The 18,848-nt window shown below is 39.9% G+C and overlaps 1 protein-coding gene and 1 long non-coding RNA gene across 12 annotated transcripts in view; one reads left to right on the top strand and one right to left on the bottom strand.

The window, feature by feature from the left end:
* LOC132680145 (uncharacterized) overlaps window positions 1-18,848 on the bottom strand; it is a 214,624-nt gene that overhangs the window by 104,710 nt on the left and 91,066 nt on the right. The gene's annotated exons all lie outside the window — the stretch shown is intronic.
* LOC132681100 (uncharacterized) overlaps window positions 7,915-18,848 on the top strand; it is a 32,010-nt gene continuing 21,076 nt past the window's right edge. Inside the window, exons 1-2 of the long non-coding RNA XR_009610839.2 lie at window positions 7,915-8,002; window positions 16,296-16,365. This is a non-coding gene — a long non-coding RNA (uncharacterized LOC132681100). The remainder of the gene's footprint in view (window positions 8,003-16,295; window positions 16,366-18,848) is intronic.

Genomic DNA, 18,848 nt, shown 5'->3' with positions numbered 1-18,848 from the left:
ACTCCATCTAGTATTTGACATCCCTAAGTCCCTACTCTCATTGGTGAATCCTAAAATTTGGGGATTAATTTCAGAGCCAAAAATCTTGAACTGTCTGGGTATTTTCCCTTCCCCAGAGTATACAATCATCCTGATGAATGGATGCATTTCTTTCTGGAAAAAATTAGAAGGAAATTTTATAGTACATTCTTGTTGTAGTCTCATTGGGTCCTTCCTCAAAGGGTGCCAGTCTCCCCTTCTTGTAGGGCACCCTGTTAACTAGCTCAGGCCTGAGAATTGGTGAGTCCATGACTCTCTACGTGGCTAGTTAAGATATCTGTCCTGTAATTTTTTTTTATTTTATAAATTAAGTTAAGACTTTCTTAGGTTGACAATCCATTTCAGTCCCAGAGACACTATGAAAAGTCACTGCCAAAGATCTCTGTAGATAAAACTACTCAGATTAGGTCTCTGGCCTGTTGTCTAGTATAATAATCTTGTCTGCATGGTAGCTAAATGCTATCTGCTGGACTCTGCAACTCCTGATAGCCCTTCTGAACAGTGTTATATTATACTTCCATCCCTAATATGAAAAGGGACAAATATCACTGAGACTTTCAAGGATGCTGGTGCTCTGCTCACTATTATATTCCTCAATGCCTTCATGATGAGAGTGTCTTCTGGGCTCTCCTTAGGGACATGGTAAATGGTGGATGAGCCAGTCACATATGATGGATCCATGCCAACAATTTTATTATTCCAATCCTTTGAATTTCCTCTTACTATCTCAGTTTCACTTAATGAAGGCTACTGTTGAGTCCTGGTTTTAGCCACCCAAACAAGCAAACTCAATAGGGTTGTTCAAACCACTCAAACTAAACATTGAATCTATAATCTATGGTAACTGTACCCATATTAACAAATTTGTCTATTACCCAAATTATGTTTCTTCCTCTCTTGTCTAAAACCATGAGATTCCTTTCCAATAATGTTTTCCAGGTTTCTGATATCCTCCCAGGGTTTGTTGAGCTCTGACTCTAGTTACAGGTCTGGTGGCAAATAAGTGGTGGAGGTGGACCATAGAGAGAATCTGCATCCTCATGAAATTGTATTGGGGTCTTCAAGCTAGGGAAAGCTAATGTCCTCAAACAGGGAAGAGGAGCAGGTCAGTGTGATTTAGAAGCTCATGATTCTCAGAGTCATTGGAATCCACCCAAATGTCTTCATTCCAATTTTTGCTCTTTCCTAATCAATGCCCTAACTTTTATATAAGAGGCCTGGCAAGTTTGTGAATTCCATTTGGGTTATAATTATGCAACCTACAGGATAAAAAAATTTTATACATTAGCCATATGGCTATAAGAGATATTTTTAGGGCAGTCTTAGAAGTTGTCTGGCTCTCTAAGTATGCCTTGAGCTAAGAATTTGAAATCTTAACCTTTTATTTAGAAGCAGCCAGCCCATACCACCGTCCTAACAATTCTTTTTTTTTTTCCTCTTAAAATACTACTGTAATAATTAGTAGTCTCTTAAAAGCTTTTCTACAGTAAGCACTTTACTCCAGAAAACTATAGATAATTATTTTGTTACTGCTTTCTATGGACTGCTAGTATCACGTTTTTCATTGTCTATGAAGTCTTAACTGCTTTCCAATCTAAGGAAGTTAGATAACTGATCCCAGATTCCTGTCTTTGAGTTTCTGTATCCTGGAACCACTTCTGGAGCCAAACACTGTTATCAGTCAGGGTTTTGCCAGGAAAGCACTTACCTCTCCAGTTTATAGAGGAAGGGATGATTAAATACAAAGGGAATTACAAACTTACAAAGCTGTTGGGAGGACTGGGGTAATTAAAGTTCATGGAAACATACTGCTGGCTTTGAGGAAATTTGGAAACCCAGGGCTCAGAGTTAATGACTGGTGATTACAGCTCTTGAAGTTTCAAGGCAGGTAATTCACAAGAGCTCACCCACAAGCATCATGTAAACTTCATGCTTGCTGTCAAATCAGCCACTGCTATGGAAGAATAATGGCTGTCCTCTCTTCTGCCTTCCACATTTTGTGCAAGATGCCTCTTACTGGCAGAATCTAAATTAGGCAGTGAGGGAGCTGAAGCAATGTATTTTTCAGGCTTCCAGACCCTACTATATAGGGAAAAGTTTGGAAGGGTGATGATGAGTGCAACAATAAATATTTGGCAGAGTATATGATCATCAGCTTCTCAAAAATATTTAAAATGTGGCAACAAGTAATATATAAACATGCAAGTTTTCTTCTATTGCCTTTCCAATAAGTAGAAGATCATGGTTTTCCCATGATCTGTTTCTGTTTTTTCATCACATTTTAGAAGCAGTTATTTTGAGTCTTTAAAATGAGACTAAGTAGGTAAAAAACCTTGGACAATGATTAAGGAAGGAGTTTTAAGAAGGTTGGAGAGAAAAGCTAGAGTAGCTACAATATTGAAGCTTTGGATGGAAGGGGAAAATGACTTTCAAAAGCACTGCTGTGAACTATATGACTATTTCCTGGTGCTCAAGAAACACAAATAGGGGATTTTAGTCATTTTGAAATTCCTTTCGTTGCTGCACTTTGTATGTTTGTTTACAGCAGACATTCCACAGATCCTTGAGGGTCACTGAGAGTCTTTCAGGGGCTTCTGAGAGGTATGGTTATTTTCGTAATAATATAAAGACATGATTTGACTTTTTCGCCATGATCAAATTTCTACTGTTGTGCAAAAGCAATAATGGGTAAAACTTCTGGCAACTTAACAAGAATCAAAGCAGTGGTACCAGGCTGCACTAGTCTAGGTCTGCTATTCTTCACAACCATGCACTTGCATCATCAAAATAAATTAAAATGGGGCACCTGGGCAACTCAGTCCGTTAAGTGTCCAACTTCGGCTCAGGTAATTATCTCGCAGTTCCTGGGTTCGAGCCCCACGTCGGGCTCTGTGCTGACAGCTCAGAGCCTGGAGCCTGCTTTGGATTCTGTGTCTCCCTCTCTCTCTGCCCCTCCCCTGCTCACACTCTGTCTCTCTCTCAAAAATAAATAAACATTAAAAAATTAAAAAAAATGAAAATGCCATTTCACTTACTAACACTCTTGATAAAGTAGTGAAAATTATTATTTTATGAAGTCTTAATCCTTGGGTATACATCATTTTAATATCCTTTTTGACAATACAAGAAGTACATATATAAAGTGCTCCTGCCGCATACCAAAGTACAATGCTGTCTTAAGGAAAGGCACTTCTGTCATTGACTTGTAAGCCGAACTAGGCAGTGTTTTACACAGAAAAATATTTTTGCTTGAAAGAACGACTGACAGACAAACTATCATTATTCAGACTTGGATATCTGGCAGACATGATCTTTAAAATGAACAAAATGAGCCTGTCGCTTCAAGGAAAATAATTTACACTCTATGTTGCCAATGTTAAAATCCAAGCTTTCGAATAAAAATCAACATTTTGGAAAACTTGTACCTACACTATGAGCTTGACAGCTACCCAATATTCAAAGATTTTTGTAATGAGACTGTTTGTGTTATTATGTGTGTGATGTTTTTGTTTTTGATAATGAGATGTGTCAACATTTGAAAGATCTTCATAACTCAGTGAACCAGTATTTTCCAAATGATCAATACATGATGCTGTAAAATCACGCATGGGCCAAAGATCCCATCAAAATGCAAGACAGATCGGTGGGTTTTAATATTACAGAGTACCAAGAGTTTATTGATATAGGGTCCAATGCTACCTTGCAACTCACCTTAAGTAGCTACCACTTGTTGAGTTTTGGTGTGGTATCAAAGAAGAATATCCACAACCATCTGGAAAGGTTATTAAAGTGTTTCTTTTTTAAGCATATATCTGTGTGAGGTTGGATTTCCTTTGTATATTTTAACCAAAGCAACACACTGCAACACTGAATGCAGAATTCAGATGTCTTATTAAGCCAGATGTTAAAGAGATTTGCAAAATGTAAAACAATGCCATTGTTCTAATTTTAATTGTACTTTAATACAGCTATTTTTAATTAAAATGTGTATTTATGGTAACATGCAATGGGTTTATCATTGTTAAATAAATTAATAATTTTTGATAGTTATTATTTATATTATTATTTGATATACATTTGCTTCAAAAAGGAAGGCAAGGACAACCATAAGTATAAGTGGTTGACATTTGTCTTAAATGCCACAGGAGTGCTCTCTTCTCTCTCAGTTACTTGATAATTGACACTGAGCTGTGAGATGACAGGTTATCTTTCTCAGGGGTATTTTACAAGTTGAGAGGAGATTCTTAATGATAAAACAGTTAATTTTTAAATAATTTTTAAAAATTCAAGTATGGTTGACACAATATTATTTTCAGGTGTCCAACATAGTGATTTAACTGCTCTATACATTATGCTACGTTCATCCCAAGTGTAGCTATCATCTGTCACCATGCAATGCTATTTCAAGATTATTGACCATACATTCCCTATACTGTGCCTTTTATTCCTGTGACTTATCCATTCCATAACTGGCAGCCTGTATCTCTCACTCCCTTTCACCCATTTTGCCCAGCCCCTACCCCTTAAAAATGTCTCTGTTTCATTTTTGAACAGAATAAGCAAGATTAGATATAACTCACATAAACAAAATATTCCTGGGGTCCTCAATAGGTTTTTAGTGTAAACCTTGAGACTAAAAAGTTTGCGAATCATGGTCTCACAAGGACAACAGTCTTAGACTGAGAGCCCGATGGACTATGGCATTACATATATTACGTAGAACACTGAAGTACCTTTTTATAGAAGTTCTTTCCTTAAGTTAGTGTGTGTTTCACAAACTTATTGGTATAAAAAGCCTAGGATACTTCAAAACTTTTTTTGATTTCTTTTTTAAAAAATACATTGAGTCCTGTCACATATACAAATTAATTTAGGAATTTAAAACAATAAGGCAGAGTAGGAAAGTATATGACTTTAAAAAGCCAAATATAAACCTAAATCCTAGTTCAGCCACTACTTTACTTGTATTATCTTATGCTTTTATACTTATGTTTAAATATACTTTTATTTAATCTCTTGATTTTAATTTCTTTATTATCAACTAAAGTTAATGATACAGAATATCCTTACTTTAAAAAAGGATAACAACACAGACCTCTGTGACTTGGAAGCAGAATTACGTTTAGATATTACTTAGAATATAAGCTGAAGTTCTGTAAGAATGAGACCAAAAACTACAGCAGTCCAAACAAGACATTTTTTTTTCTTTTTCTCTATCTTTGCTAAAAGTTTAGTTGGTCAAGAATAACCAGATATTTCTGCACACAGAGAGTGAGGAGCCCAGGTAATTTTCATTGTGTTGCTTTTCCATTACCTGGGTTCAAGTTCTACATGCATGGCCAAGCTAGTTTATGGGCACATCTGCATTCCATCCAGTAGAAAAAGAGCAAGATAGAGAGATAACCTAGGATAAGAAATTTTTATTCAAGTGACGCAGAAGTTGCATGTTATTCTGCCCACATTCTTTTGAAAAGCAATCAGTCACATGACTACTCACCTACAGGGTGCGCTGAGAAATAGTCTCCAACTATGGAAAACCATGTGCTTGTCTGAAAATCCATTACCATTGAAGAAGGAGAGAATACATTGAAAAGTCAACTATCAGTCTGCCATAGTTAATGTGTGTTAAATACCTTGTATAGTACCTGCTAATTTGTAGGTGCTCATCAACTGATATTTAGTTTTAGTTTAATTTTTTAAATGTTTTATTTATTTTTGAGAGAGAGAGAGAGATAGAGACAGGGTACAAGTGAGGGAGGGGCAGCGAGAGAGGGAGACACAGAATCCAGAGCAGGCTCCAGGCTCTGAGCTGTCAGCACAGAGTCCGATACGGGGCTCGAACTCGTGAACCGGAAGATCATGACCTGAGTCAGACCCTTAACTGACTGAGCCACCCAGGCATCCCAGATATTTAATATTATTTTAAGAGTAATACTATAGGGGCACCTCGGTGACTCAGTCGGTTAAGGGTCCGACTTTGACTCAGGTCATGATCTTCCAGTTCACGAGTTTGAGCCCTGCATCGGACTCTGTGCTGACAGCTCAGAGCCTGGAGCCTGCTTTGGATTCTGTGTCTCCCTCTCTCTCTGCCCCTCCCTCGCTTGTACCCTGTCTCCATCTCTCTCTCTCTCAAAAATAAATAAAACATTTAAAAAATTAAAAAAAAAAGAGTAATACTATACACAAGTGTATGCTTTGTCAAATAAATTAAAAGGTTTACAGAAAGGTCTTCTGAGAGCTTTACAACAAAGTCGGATTTTTAAATGGAAGAGTAAGTTTGGTACGAATATATTTTTCTTGGTTTAATATAAAGGTTCATGGCCTCAGGTTGCACTTCTTCCACTCTGCTGCAATGTCTGAAATTTTTGCTCTGCTGCAATGTCTGAAATTTACAAAGAAATTATGGTCTAATTTCTTCGAATACACTGGGAATGAACAACCATTATTAGTATGAGATATTACTATCTCAGAATAAATTTATTAGTTTCTTATCTCCTGTCCCACTCCTCTTTCTCTTTTCTTGTATTATAAAAGTTCAGAAGAATTGATATGGAGAAGCAAGGATTTCCTACTTGAGTAGAAGAAGAGAGAAAACTAAGCAAGGAAAGCCAAAACCTTCATTATAAACTCAGGGAAGATACTTGTCAGGATAAATGAGGGGAAAAGGTGAGTTTTAGTAGGAAAGGGAGAGTGTGGTTCTGAGCCAGGGCCCAGCCCTGAGAGGTTATGTCTTTGTGAAACTGTAAGAGGATTAGGTACTCCTGAGGGGTAGAAGGCAGCCCAAGGGGGCACCAGCAGTGCTAATATCAAAGCAGCTATTTCACAATTTTTTCCCAAGGCCAACCATACTTCAGAGACTTGGTTGCAGCTACATTTAGCTAGAAACAAGTAAGGTATATGAAAACTCTCAGGGCTTCAAACTTTTAAAAAGCTCAGTGCAATTTCTGGGCTTTGCAGTTATTTAATCAAGGCAAGCAAGAGGGTTATAAATTCAACAACTTTGTGATTGAGATTAATGCGCTCAGAAGTTAACTCTTGCTTTCACTCAGGCAGCTGAGGAATCAACATTAGACATGAAACAGTCTTTAAATTAAATCTGCCTGTTTGGTGGCCTAGAACAAAACATGGCTCCTAGAATTTAACCTCTTCATGGTTGGCACCAGAACTGGATTGAATAATGGCCAGTTAGCACACATTACCAAGAGTTGCAATCTATAAAGAGTGATAGAGTGTCACTAATAATGTAACACAATCGGTAAACACGATGTGGTTTTTAACCAGAACTTCTTTTAGAATTTACTGGAGGGAATAATTTGAATCTGTTATATAGGGTTGATACTAAACCAGACAAAGAGTTTGCTTAGAATTCTTTCTGTCTTCATTTAAGCCTGGGCTTCAAAAGCTGAGAATACCATAATAGGTTACAGGTGTTGAGTTGTGCTTACATTCCAAAACGAAGCGCTAAACCAGGCAAAGAAAGTTGATCAATTTTTCAGGCTCACGCAAATATTTGAGGATATAAACAGGTTTGGGTTGAAGATGTTGGGCAAGGGAGGGTGTTTTGGGAGGGAGGTGTTGGAGTACTGTGGCTAGCTCATCACTGGCAATGTTGACGTGGTAGGGTGTGTTTACATCTATCTCAAGGAAAAAAAGCTTCAGAAAAACTACTTAAAAAATGTGACTACATTCCTGAAGTTTGTAGCGAACAGAGCCTGGAAAAGTACAAAGATGAGAGACTGTGGCTGGTTTGCTGCTTTCAAGTGTGTAAACACCCTCTAAGCAGCAACAAGTGGGTAAGAGTCACAAGGGTCACTGTAGAAACTGCTAGGTAGGCTTGCCACACTCCCAGAGATTTGGCTGGCGATGTGACATAAGCCCAAGTGGATTCAGGTAGATTCTGACTACATAGCAAAAGCAAGGTCACCATGGTGTTATCTCCCCATGTGTCTCTCCCACAGGACAGGTGTGGAGGTGACACCAAATATGAGGGGTGGTATGGGTAGCAGCCAGTCTACTGATGAGAAGCCAACTCTAAACTATAGCCAAGAAGTTTTATGGACTTACACAGGAGACTACATCTGTATCAGAAGGAGGAAGGGGAGAGGGAGGAAAGCCCTGTGCTCAGCAGAAATTAGGAAGGTAGATGAGAAATGGTCTGTGGCAGTCTCTCACAAGATAGAAAGGCATATGAAAAACTCATTGGGCAGGTCTTCCCTAGGCTGCTTATCTCTCCTTGTTCTGGGAGGAATTGCAGGGTCTTTAGCCAAGGCTTGAATCAGACTGGTCAAGCCTTGCCTATGTGGCCTACATGGAGAACAAGGCTGTAAGTGTGCTGTAGTAAAGCTGTCGCCCACGTCTGCCTTGATATGATAGATAAAAGAAGGTTGCTTTAGGAAGTGGCTGCTTTGGATTATACCTTAACAGACAGGATGGAGGACAGGTGGAATTTCCAGCAGTGGGGATCAACGAGTTGCAAGTGACCAGAGGCTGGGGCAGGAATTATGAAATGCAAATGTAAAGAGTTACATCTCCAAATCATATGAAATACAGTTGGATATTCCCAGTTGGTAAATCTCAGAAAAACATTCAGAAACACACAAGACAGAGAGAGCCTTGGGACATACATTGAGCGCAGAGAGCACTCATGCCTTATTATAACAGCATCACCAAGTACGGCCTCTCCTGTTGCCTAGCTTTTCTGTGTAACCCCAACTAGGGCAGAAGTCTGAGCCAGTCTAATAAAAATGGAGTGCTCTAGAATAAGTACAAGGCAGAGAATAAAGAAGAGGTTGAGAGGAGCCTGACTGTACATCCATTTCACCATTGAGCAGTACCCCCCACCCCCACTTAGCTATGGTTTCACTACGCATGGTTTTGCTTTCCATGGTTTCAGCTGCCCATGGTCAACTGCAGTTCAGAAGCAGATGATCCTCCTTCTGAAGTATGGTCAGAAGGTCAATAGTAGCCTAACACTATGTCACAATGCCTACGTCATTCACCTCACTTCATCTCATCACATAGGGATTTTATCATCTCCATCATCACAAGAACAAAGATGAGTACAAGGCATAAGATATTTTGATAGAGACCACATTACATAACTTTGATTGCAGTATTTTGTCATAATTATTCTATTTTATTATTAGTTACTGTTGTTAATCTTTCACCATGCCTAATTTATAAATGAAATTTTATAATAAGTATGTATGCATAGGGAAAAAAAAACATAGTATATATAGGGTTTTGTACCATCTACAGTTTCAGACATCCACTGGATGTCTTGGACTGCATCAGTTGTAGATAAGGGGAGATAAGTTTTGGCTGAAAGTAGCCCAATATACAGGAAGAAAGAGGCTTTCAATTTGATTGCTGTTTGCGATTTTGAGTACTATATTGGAAGGACGTTTTAATTACTGACACTGTGCTTTGCCTAGAAGCTCCTGGAGGACTTTTAAAACATTATCTACGACGGGGTTCCGGAAGATGGCGGCGTAGGAGGACGCGGGGCTCACAGCGCGTCCTGCCGATCACTTAGATTCCACCTACACCTGCCTAAAGAACCCAGAAAACCGCCAGAGGATTAGCAGAAGGGAGTCTCCGGAGTCAAGCGCAGACTAGAGGCCCACGGAAGAGGGTAGGAAGGGCGGCGAGGCGGTGCGCGCTCCACGGACTGGCGGGAGGGAGCCGGGGCGGAGGGGCGGCTCGCCGGCCAAGCAGAGCCCCCGAGTCTGGCTGGCAAAAGCGGAGGGGCCGGACGGACTGTGTTCCAACAGCAAGCGCGACTTAGCGTCTGGGAGGTCATAAGTTAACAGCTCTGCTCGGAAAGCGGGAAGGCTGGAGGACAAAGGGAGGGAGAGCTGCTGAGCCCCCGGACGGCAGAGCTCAGCTTGGCGGGGAACAAAGGCGCCAGCGCCATCTCCCCCGCCCATCCCCCAGCCAAAATCCCAAAGGGAACCAGTTCCTGCCAGGGAACTTGCTCGCTCCGCACAAACACCCAACTCTGTGCTTCTGCGGAGCCAAACCTCCGGCAGCGGATCTGACTCCCTCCCGCTGCCACAGGGCCCCTCCTGAAGTGGATCACCTAAGGAGAAGCGAGCTAAGCCTGCCCCTCCAGCCCCCGTGCACCTTGCCTACCCACCCCAGCTAATACGCCAGATCCCCAGCAACACAAGCCTGGCAGTGTGCAAGTAGCCCAGACGGGACACGCCACCCCACAGTGAATCCCGCCCCTAGGAGAGGGGAAGAGAAGGCACACACCAGTCTGACTGTGGCCCCAGCAGTGGGCTGGGGGCAGACATCGGGTCGGACTGCGGCCCCGCCCACTAACTCCAGTTATACACCACAGCACAGGGGAAGTGCACTGCAGGTCCTCACCACGCCAGGGACTCTCCAAAATGACCAAACGGAAGAATTCCCCTCAGAAGAATCTCCAGGAAATAACAACAGCTAATGAACTGATCAAAAAGGATTTAAATAATATAACAGAAAGTGAATTTAGAATAATAGTCATAAAATTAATCGCTGGGCTTGAAAACAGTATACAGGACAGCAGAGAATCTCTTGCCACAAAGATCGAGGGACTAAGGAACAGTCACGAGGAGTTGAAAAACGCTTTAAACGAATTGCAAAACAAAATGGAATCCACGATGGCTCGGCTTGAAGAGGCAGAGGAGAGAATAGGTGAACTAGAAGATAAAGTTATGGAGAAAGAGGAAGCTGAAAGAAAGAGAGATAAAAAAATCCAGGAGTATGAGGGGAAAATTAGAGAACTAAGTGATACACTAAAAAAAAATAATATACGCATAATTGGTATCCCAGAGGAGGAAGAGAGAGGGAAGGGTGCTGAAGGGGTACTTGAACAAATTATAGCTGAGAACTTCCCTGAACTGGGGAAGGAAAAAGGCATTGAAATCCAAGAGGCACAGAGAACTCCCTTCAGACGTAACTTGAATCGATCTTCTGCACGACATATCATAGTGAAACTGGCAAAATACAAGCATAAAGAGAAAATTCTGAAAGCAGCAAGGGATAAACGTGCCCTCACATATAAAGGGAGACCTATAAGACTCGTGACTGATCTCTCCTTTGAAACTTGGCAGGCCAGAAAGGCTTGGCACGATATCTACAGTGTGCTAAACAGAAAAAATATGCAGCCGAGAATCCTTTATCCAGCAAGTCTGTCATTTAGAATAGAAGGAGAGATAAAGGTCTTCCCAAACAAACAAAAACTGAAGGAATTTGTCACCACGAAACCAGCCCTACAAGAGATCCTAAGGGGGATCCTGTGAGACAAAGTACCAGAGACATCACTACAAGCATAAAACATACAGACATCACAATGACTCTAAACCCATATCTTTCTATAATAACACTGAATGTAAATGGATTAAATGCACCAACTAAAAGACATAGGGTATCAGAATGGATAAAAAAACAAGACCCATCTATTTGCTGTCTACAAGAGACTCATTTTAGATCTGAGGACACCTTTAGATTGAGAGTGAGGGGATGGAGAACTATTTATCATGCTCCTGGAAGCCAAAAGAAAGCTGGAGTAGCCATACTTATATCAGACAAACTAGACTTTAAATTAAAGGCTGTAACAAGAGATGAAGAAGGGCATTATATAATAATCACAGGGTCTATCCACCAGGAAGAGCTAACTATTATAAATGTCTATGCGCCAAATACCCGAGCCCCCAGATATATAAAACAATTACTCATAAACATAAGCAACCTCATTGATAAGAATGTGGTCATTGCAGGGGACTTTAACACCCCACTTACAGAAATGGATAGATCATCTAGACACACAGTCAATAAAGAAACAAGGGCCCTGAATGATACATTGGATCAGATGGACTTGACAGATATATTTAGAACTCTGCATCCCAAAGCAACAGAATATACTTTCTTCTCGAGTGCACATGGAACATTCTCCAAGATAGATCATATACTGGGTCACAAAACAGCCCTTCATAAGTTTACAAGAATTGAAATTATACCATGCATACTTTCAGACCACAATGCTATGAAGCTTGAAATCAACCACAGGAAAAAGTCTGGAAAACCTCCAAAAGCATGGAGGTTAAAGAACACCCTACTAACGAATGAGTGGGTCAACCAGGCAATTAGAGAAGAAATTAAAACATATATGGAAACAAACGAAAATGAAAATACAACAATCCAAACGCTTTGGGATGCAGCGAAGGCAGTCCTGAGAGGAAAATACATTGCAATCCAGGCCTATCTCAAGAAACAAGAAAAATCCCAAATACAAAATCTAACAGCACACCTAAAGGAAATAGAAGCAGAACAGCAAAGGCAGCCTAAACCCAGCAGAAGAAGAGAAATCATAAAGATCAGAGCAGAAATAAACAATATAGAATCTAAAAAAACTGTAGAGCAGATCAACGAAACCAAGAGTTGGTTTTTTGAAAAAATAAACAAAATTGACAAACCTCTAGCCAGGCTTCTCAAAGAGAAAAGGGAGATGACCCAAATAGATAAAATCATGAATGAAAATGGAATGATTACAACCAATCCCTCAGAGATACAAACAATTATCAGGGAATACTATGAAAAATTATATGCCAGCAAATTGGACAACCTGGAAGAAATGGACAAATTTCTAAACACCCACACTCTTCCAAAACTCAATCAGGAGGAAATAGAAAGCTTGAACAGACCCATAACCAGCGAAGAAATTGAATCGGTTATCAAAAATCTCCCAACAAATAAGAGTCCAGGACCAGATGGCTTCCCAGGGGAGTTCTACCAGACATTTAAAGCAGAGATAATACCTATCCTTCTCAAGCTATTCCAAGAAATAGAAAGGGAAGGAAAACTTCCAGACTCATTCTATGAAGCCAGTATTACTTTGATTCCTAAACCAGACAGAGACCCAGTAAAAAAAGAGAACTACAGGCCAATATCCCTGATGAATATGGATGCAAAAATTCTCAATAAGATACTAGCAAATCGAATTCAACAGCATATAAAAAGAATTATTCACCATGATCAAGTGGGATTCATTCCTGGGATGCAGGGCTGGTTCAACATTCGCAAATCGATCAACGTGATACATCACATTAACAAAAAAAAAGAGAAGAACCATATGATCCTGTCAATCGATGCAGAAAAGGCCTTTGACAAAATCCAGCACCCTTTCTTAATAAAAACCCTTGAGAAAGTCGGGATAGAAGGAACATACTTAAAGATCATAAAGGCCATTTATGAAAAGCCCACAGCTAACATCATCCTCAACGGGGAAAAACTGAGAGCTTTTTCCCTGAGATCAGGAACACGACAGGGATGCCCACTGTCACCGCTGCTGTTTAATATAGTGCTGGAAGTTCTAGCATCAGCAATCAGACAACAAAAGGAAATCAAAGGCATCAAAATTGGCAAAGATGAAGTCAAGCTTTCGCTTTTTGCAGATGACATGATATTATACATGGAAAATCCGATAGACTCCACCAAAAGTCTGCTAGAACTGATACATGAATTCAGCAAAGTTGCAGGATACAAAATCAACGTGCAGAAATCAGTTGCATTCTTATACACTAACAATGAAGCAACAGAAAGACAAATGAAGAAACTGATCCCATTCACAATTGCACCAAGAAGCATAAAATACCTAGGAATAAATCTAACCAAAGATGTAAAAGATCTGTATGCTGAAAACTATAGAAAGCTTATGCAGGTAATTGAAGAAGATATAAAGAAATGGAAAGACATTCCCTGCTCATGGATTGGAAGAATAAATATTGTCAAAATGTCAATACTACCCAAAGCTATCTACACATTCAATGCAATCCCAATCAAAATTGCACCAGCATTCTTCTCGAAACTAGAACAAGCAATCCTAAAATTCATATGGAACCACAAAAGGCCCCGAATAGCCAAAGTAATTTTGAAGAAGAAGACCAAAGCAGGAGGCATCACAATCCCAGACTTTAGCCTCTACTACAAAGCTGTCATCATCAAGACAGCATGGTATTGGCATAAAAACAGACACATAGACCAATGGAATAGAATAGAAACCCCAGAACTAGACCCACAAACGTATGGCCAACTCATCTTTGACAAAGAAGGAAAGAACATCCAATGGAAAAAAGACAGTCTCTTTAACAAATGGTGCTGGGAGAACTGGACAGCAACATGCAGAAGGTTGAAACTAGACCACTTTCTCACACCATTCACAAAAAGAAACTCAAAATGGATAAAGGACCTGAATGTGAGACAGGAAACCATCAAAACCTTAGAGGAGAAAGCAGGAAAAGACCTCTCTGACCTCAGCCGTAGCAATCTCTTACTCGGCACATCCCCAAAGGCAAGGGAATTAAAAGCAAAAGTGAATTACTGGGACCTTATGAAGATAAAAAGCTTCTGCACAGCAAAGGAAACAACCAACAAAACTAAAAGGCAACCAACGGAATGGGAAAAGATATTTGCAAATGACACATCGGACAAAGGGCTAGTATCCAAAATCTATAAAGAGCTCATCAAACTCCACACCCGAAAAACAAATAACCCAGTGAAGAAATGGGCAGAAAACATGAATAGACACTTCTCTAAAGAAGACATCCGGATGGCCAACAGGCACATGAAAAGATGTTCAACGTCGCTCCTTATCAGGGAAATACAAATCAAAACCACACTTAGATACCACCTCACGCCAGTCAGAGTGGCCAAAATGAAGAAATCAGGAGACTATAGATGCTGGAGAGGATGTGGAGAAACAGGAACCCTCTTGCACTGTTGGTGGGAATGCAAATTGGTGCAGCCGCTCTGGAAAGCAGTGTGGAGGTTCCTCAGAAAATTAAAAATAGACCTACCCTATGACCCAGCAATAGCACTGCTAGGAATTTATCCAAGGGATACAGGAGTACTGATGCATAGGGGCACCTGTACCCCAATGTTTATAGCGGCACTCTCAACAATAGCCAAATTATGGAAAGAGCCTAAATGTCCATCAACTGATGAATGGATAAAGAAATTGTGGTTTATATACACAATGGAATACTACGTGGCAATGAGAAAAAATGAAATATGGCCTTTTGTAGCAACATGGATGGAACTGGAGAGTGTGATGCTAAGTGAAATAAGCCATACAGAGAAAGACAGATACCATATGGTTTCACTCTTATGTGGATCCTGAGAAACATAACAGAAACCCATGGGGGAGGGGAAGGAAAAAAAAAAAAAAAAAGAGGTTAGAGTGGGAGAGAGCCAAAGCATTAGAGACTGTTAAAAACTGAGAACAAACTGAGGGTTGATGGGGGGTGGGAGGGAGGGCAGGGTGGGTGATGGGTATTGAGGAGGGCACCTTTTGGGATGAGCACTGGGTGTTGTATGGAAACCAATTTGACAGTAAATTTCATATATTAAAAAATAAAATTAAAAAAAAAAAAAAAAAAAAAAACATTATCTACAAGTGCACATAAAAGCTAAGATTTCATCCATTGGCAAGGAAGGAATTAATCTACAGGAGGGATTTAAGGAACAATGAAGAAAAGAATTACAGGTTTCTCTTTGCATCATATTGAGTTCTACTTTTCTAACATCAAGGCTATACCAAAAAGTATGCTTGAGTAATAGCAGATGGTAAGAAAATGACTTTAAAACCTAGATGGGTGTCCTTATGCTTAGTGGGGGCTGGGGGCACAAATTTAGGCTGGAGTTGAGTTGCCTAAAGAAACAGAGGAAGGACCCAGGCTGCCCCTAGCCCCTTCTTTTCTATCTCCCAGCTTTAAATAAATATTAAAATAATATTTAAGAAATATAGATTTGAAGGCATGTCAAATTATTAGTCTGTTTGTGACAGCACATAGATTGGTCCAACCCTGGACAACATCCTAGTTAGACTATGAATCAGTCTAGTTTCAATGGAGATAACTCTAAGTGAAATAGATTTGCAGTCTGACGAGATGAACAATTCCTTGCTACCTTTATGAACAATTCACATGGGCTTTCAAAAACTCATCAGAGAAAAGTATTGTCTTCCTGGGCAGGCCACAGTTTCAATACAGAGATGGTTTATGTTTTATTATTAGGACAGATCTAGCAAGATTAGTATCCAGCAAATTTCAGTGCTTTTGAAAATATGAAACAACTTTTATATATAACTAAAGGTTTCACATGAAGATATGGTTAGCATGCTTTCAAAAGATAATTTTTTTAAACAAAGAGAAGAATTTGTTATAATCAGACACCATTCAGTGGTTCTTAGCTCTGAAAAAATTTGTCCCTAGGTAAATACTGGCAGATGATTCATGACTGAATGGGAACTAGAGCATTAGGCCACTAAAAGTAGTGCTTAAGGTAAGTTTCAAAAGATCTTATCATTGTCCTAGTGACCAATTAGAATGTTTTCTCTTCATTCCATATAGCCAAAATAAGTATTCAACCTTTGTTTTCTAAATGCCAAGACTAGTATACCTCTAATCAAATAGAAGCTACATGGTGGTGCTCAGATTTCATAGTATGAGGGAACTAAAAAGAACCTGGAGTAATTTTTTGGTTCATTCAAATGAATGCCCCTAAATCAGGAATTTTCATGTATTTGGGGGACTTAATTCAGGGAAGCACAAAGGGGCTTTTAAAATACCCAAACTTGGGGCACCTGGCTGGCTCAGTCAGTAGAGGTAGAGCATGTGACTCTTTTCTTTCTTTCTTTCTTTCTTTCTTTCTTTCTTTCTTTCTTTCTTTCTTTCTTTCTTTCTTTCTAGGTTTATTTGTTTCTGAGAGAGAGTGAGCATGAGCAGGGGAGGGGCAGAGAGAGAGAGAGAGGGAGACAAAGGATCCAAAGCAGGCTCTGCACTGACTCATGAACCAGAGTCAGATGCTCAACCGACTGAGTTATCAAGGTGCCCCCAAGCTTGTGACCCTTGATCTCAGGGTCATGAGTTTAAGCCCCACGTTGGGTGTGGAGCCTACTTAAAAACAATAACAACAACAACAACAATAACAACAACAACAACAACAAAATACCCAAATTTAGTTTAATTAACTTTAAAGCGATGTGCCTTAACATACACTTAGCAGGATGATTAGGTATAATAAAATAAAATTAATAGTGAAGGTATCTTCAGTCCAAAAGGTTGGGTCTTAGCATCTGAAACCTGTCAGAGTGGAAAGTTGTCTACCTATGGTTTCCAGAAATCGAGAGCCAATAGGTTCCCTCAGCAACCCATCTCAGTAATGTATTCCATGTATGTTGCATAAGCAGATAATCTCTATGACTGACACTTCATCCAGTGTCCCAAGTACTGAATGAAAGAGAATTCATATATTCCATGTGAATATGATGGAGATGAATTGAATTTTGTGTAGAGTAGAATGACTCAGGGCAATTACCATGTTCTCATAACTGGGGATGAGTGGGTCATGATGGTGATGGCTGGACAGAGGGCAGGTAGAAGGATCCCCCTCAATTTGTGCTCACAAAGATAGAGTTTTATACACATAAGATCCATTCAAAACTTTTAGACTCCTATCAAAGCAAAACTCAAGAGAATCCCTTTCTTTCCTTATCTCTAAAGTCAAATTGCCCACATGTTTCTTTCAAGGGTGTCCTTGGTGTTAATTTAAACATTACTGTTCCAGTGTGAACATTGTTTTCAGGCTCTGAGTACCTGGACAGTTAGTTCCAGATCTACACCCACTTGGATGGCCCTGGACCTCTTCCCACCTAGAAACAGTGACAAAAATAAGAACAAAGAGCCATACAAACCTCTCTTCAAATAAAGGCTTATTGTCACTGCAAGACATCTGTAACCTATCTTGTTACCTATTATCATACTCACAGTCTGGGTACATCCCAGCTGTGTTTCTCCAGGGATCCTTTGTGTTTCCCCGATGAATCTTCCTTGGATGTTTACAATCTGCTCTCTGAACGAAATCCTCACAGAACCGTTCCCTCTGACTTGCGTGAGAAATGCAAACGCAATAGTTTTATCATGATTTTTGGAGTTTCCCTGAAGATTTGTGTCATTGCATGAAAGGATAACTTTAGACACCACACAGCATTTTGGCGCCATCTGCCTAGACCCCCTGTTTGCTTCCGCTTTCTCAGACTTCCCTTTAGCTGTGATTTGCTGTCTTTTCAAAACCTGTGTTATTGCCATGTGACACTCTGTATCCTGTATGGAGCCCGCAGGTTACTTGTAGAGTCCTTCAGACCTGTTTTGGCTTATTCTCAACCCCTTTCTTTTATTAATAGGGCCTAGATTTTCCTTCTCACACCCATGGCATGCCGTTTTGGGCAAAGTGTGAATCAAGGTGCCCTGGAGTCCCCAGTAGAAGGGCCTTCAGACCTAGACTGGACCAATCAGCTGTTCTATCCCAGTCTTTGAATCAGCTGAAATTGATTCATCCACAAGGTTGCACCCCCAAGAAACTGCCTATTTTCTTTCTAAAGCTTTTCCTTCAATTCTCTCGCCTACACCATTTATTTCTTTTCTACTTAGTGCTAAAGCTGCAACCAAAGGGCCCCAAGTGATACCAAAATATTGACTACTTTCTTGCCTCAATTGCCTTGGAAAAAGCACTTTTTTCTGGAATTCTAGCAAGTATTTGTTTTCATCTAGTTATATAAATATCATGAAAATTCTCACAGTTCTCAAATATTGTGGGTCTTTAAAAAGGGGTCAGAAGAAGAGAAAAAAAGATCCTTCAACTCTTTCCAATGGATTTTCCAGGGGGGAAGGAGTCTGAAGTTGATATACAAACTACAAGCCAATACACTTGAAGCTGCCCACAAAGGCTTTAGTATTTGTCCAATGTGGGCTGAGATGTGCAACTGA

The sequence above is a fragment of the Panthera onca genome, chromosome A1 (assembly GCF_046562875.1).
Source record: "Panthera onca isolate mPanOnc1 chromosome A1, mPanOnc1 haplotype 2, whole genome shotgun sequence".
Lineage (NCBI taxonomy): Eukaryota > Metazoa > Chordata > Mammalia > Carnivora > Felidae > Panthera > Panthera onca.
The sequence above is the reverse complement of the archived record's forward strand: the minus strand, read 5'-3'. Positions and strand labels throughout refer to the sequence as shown.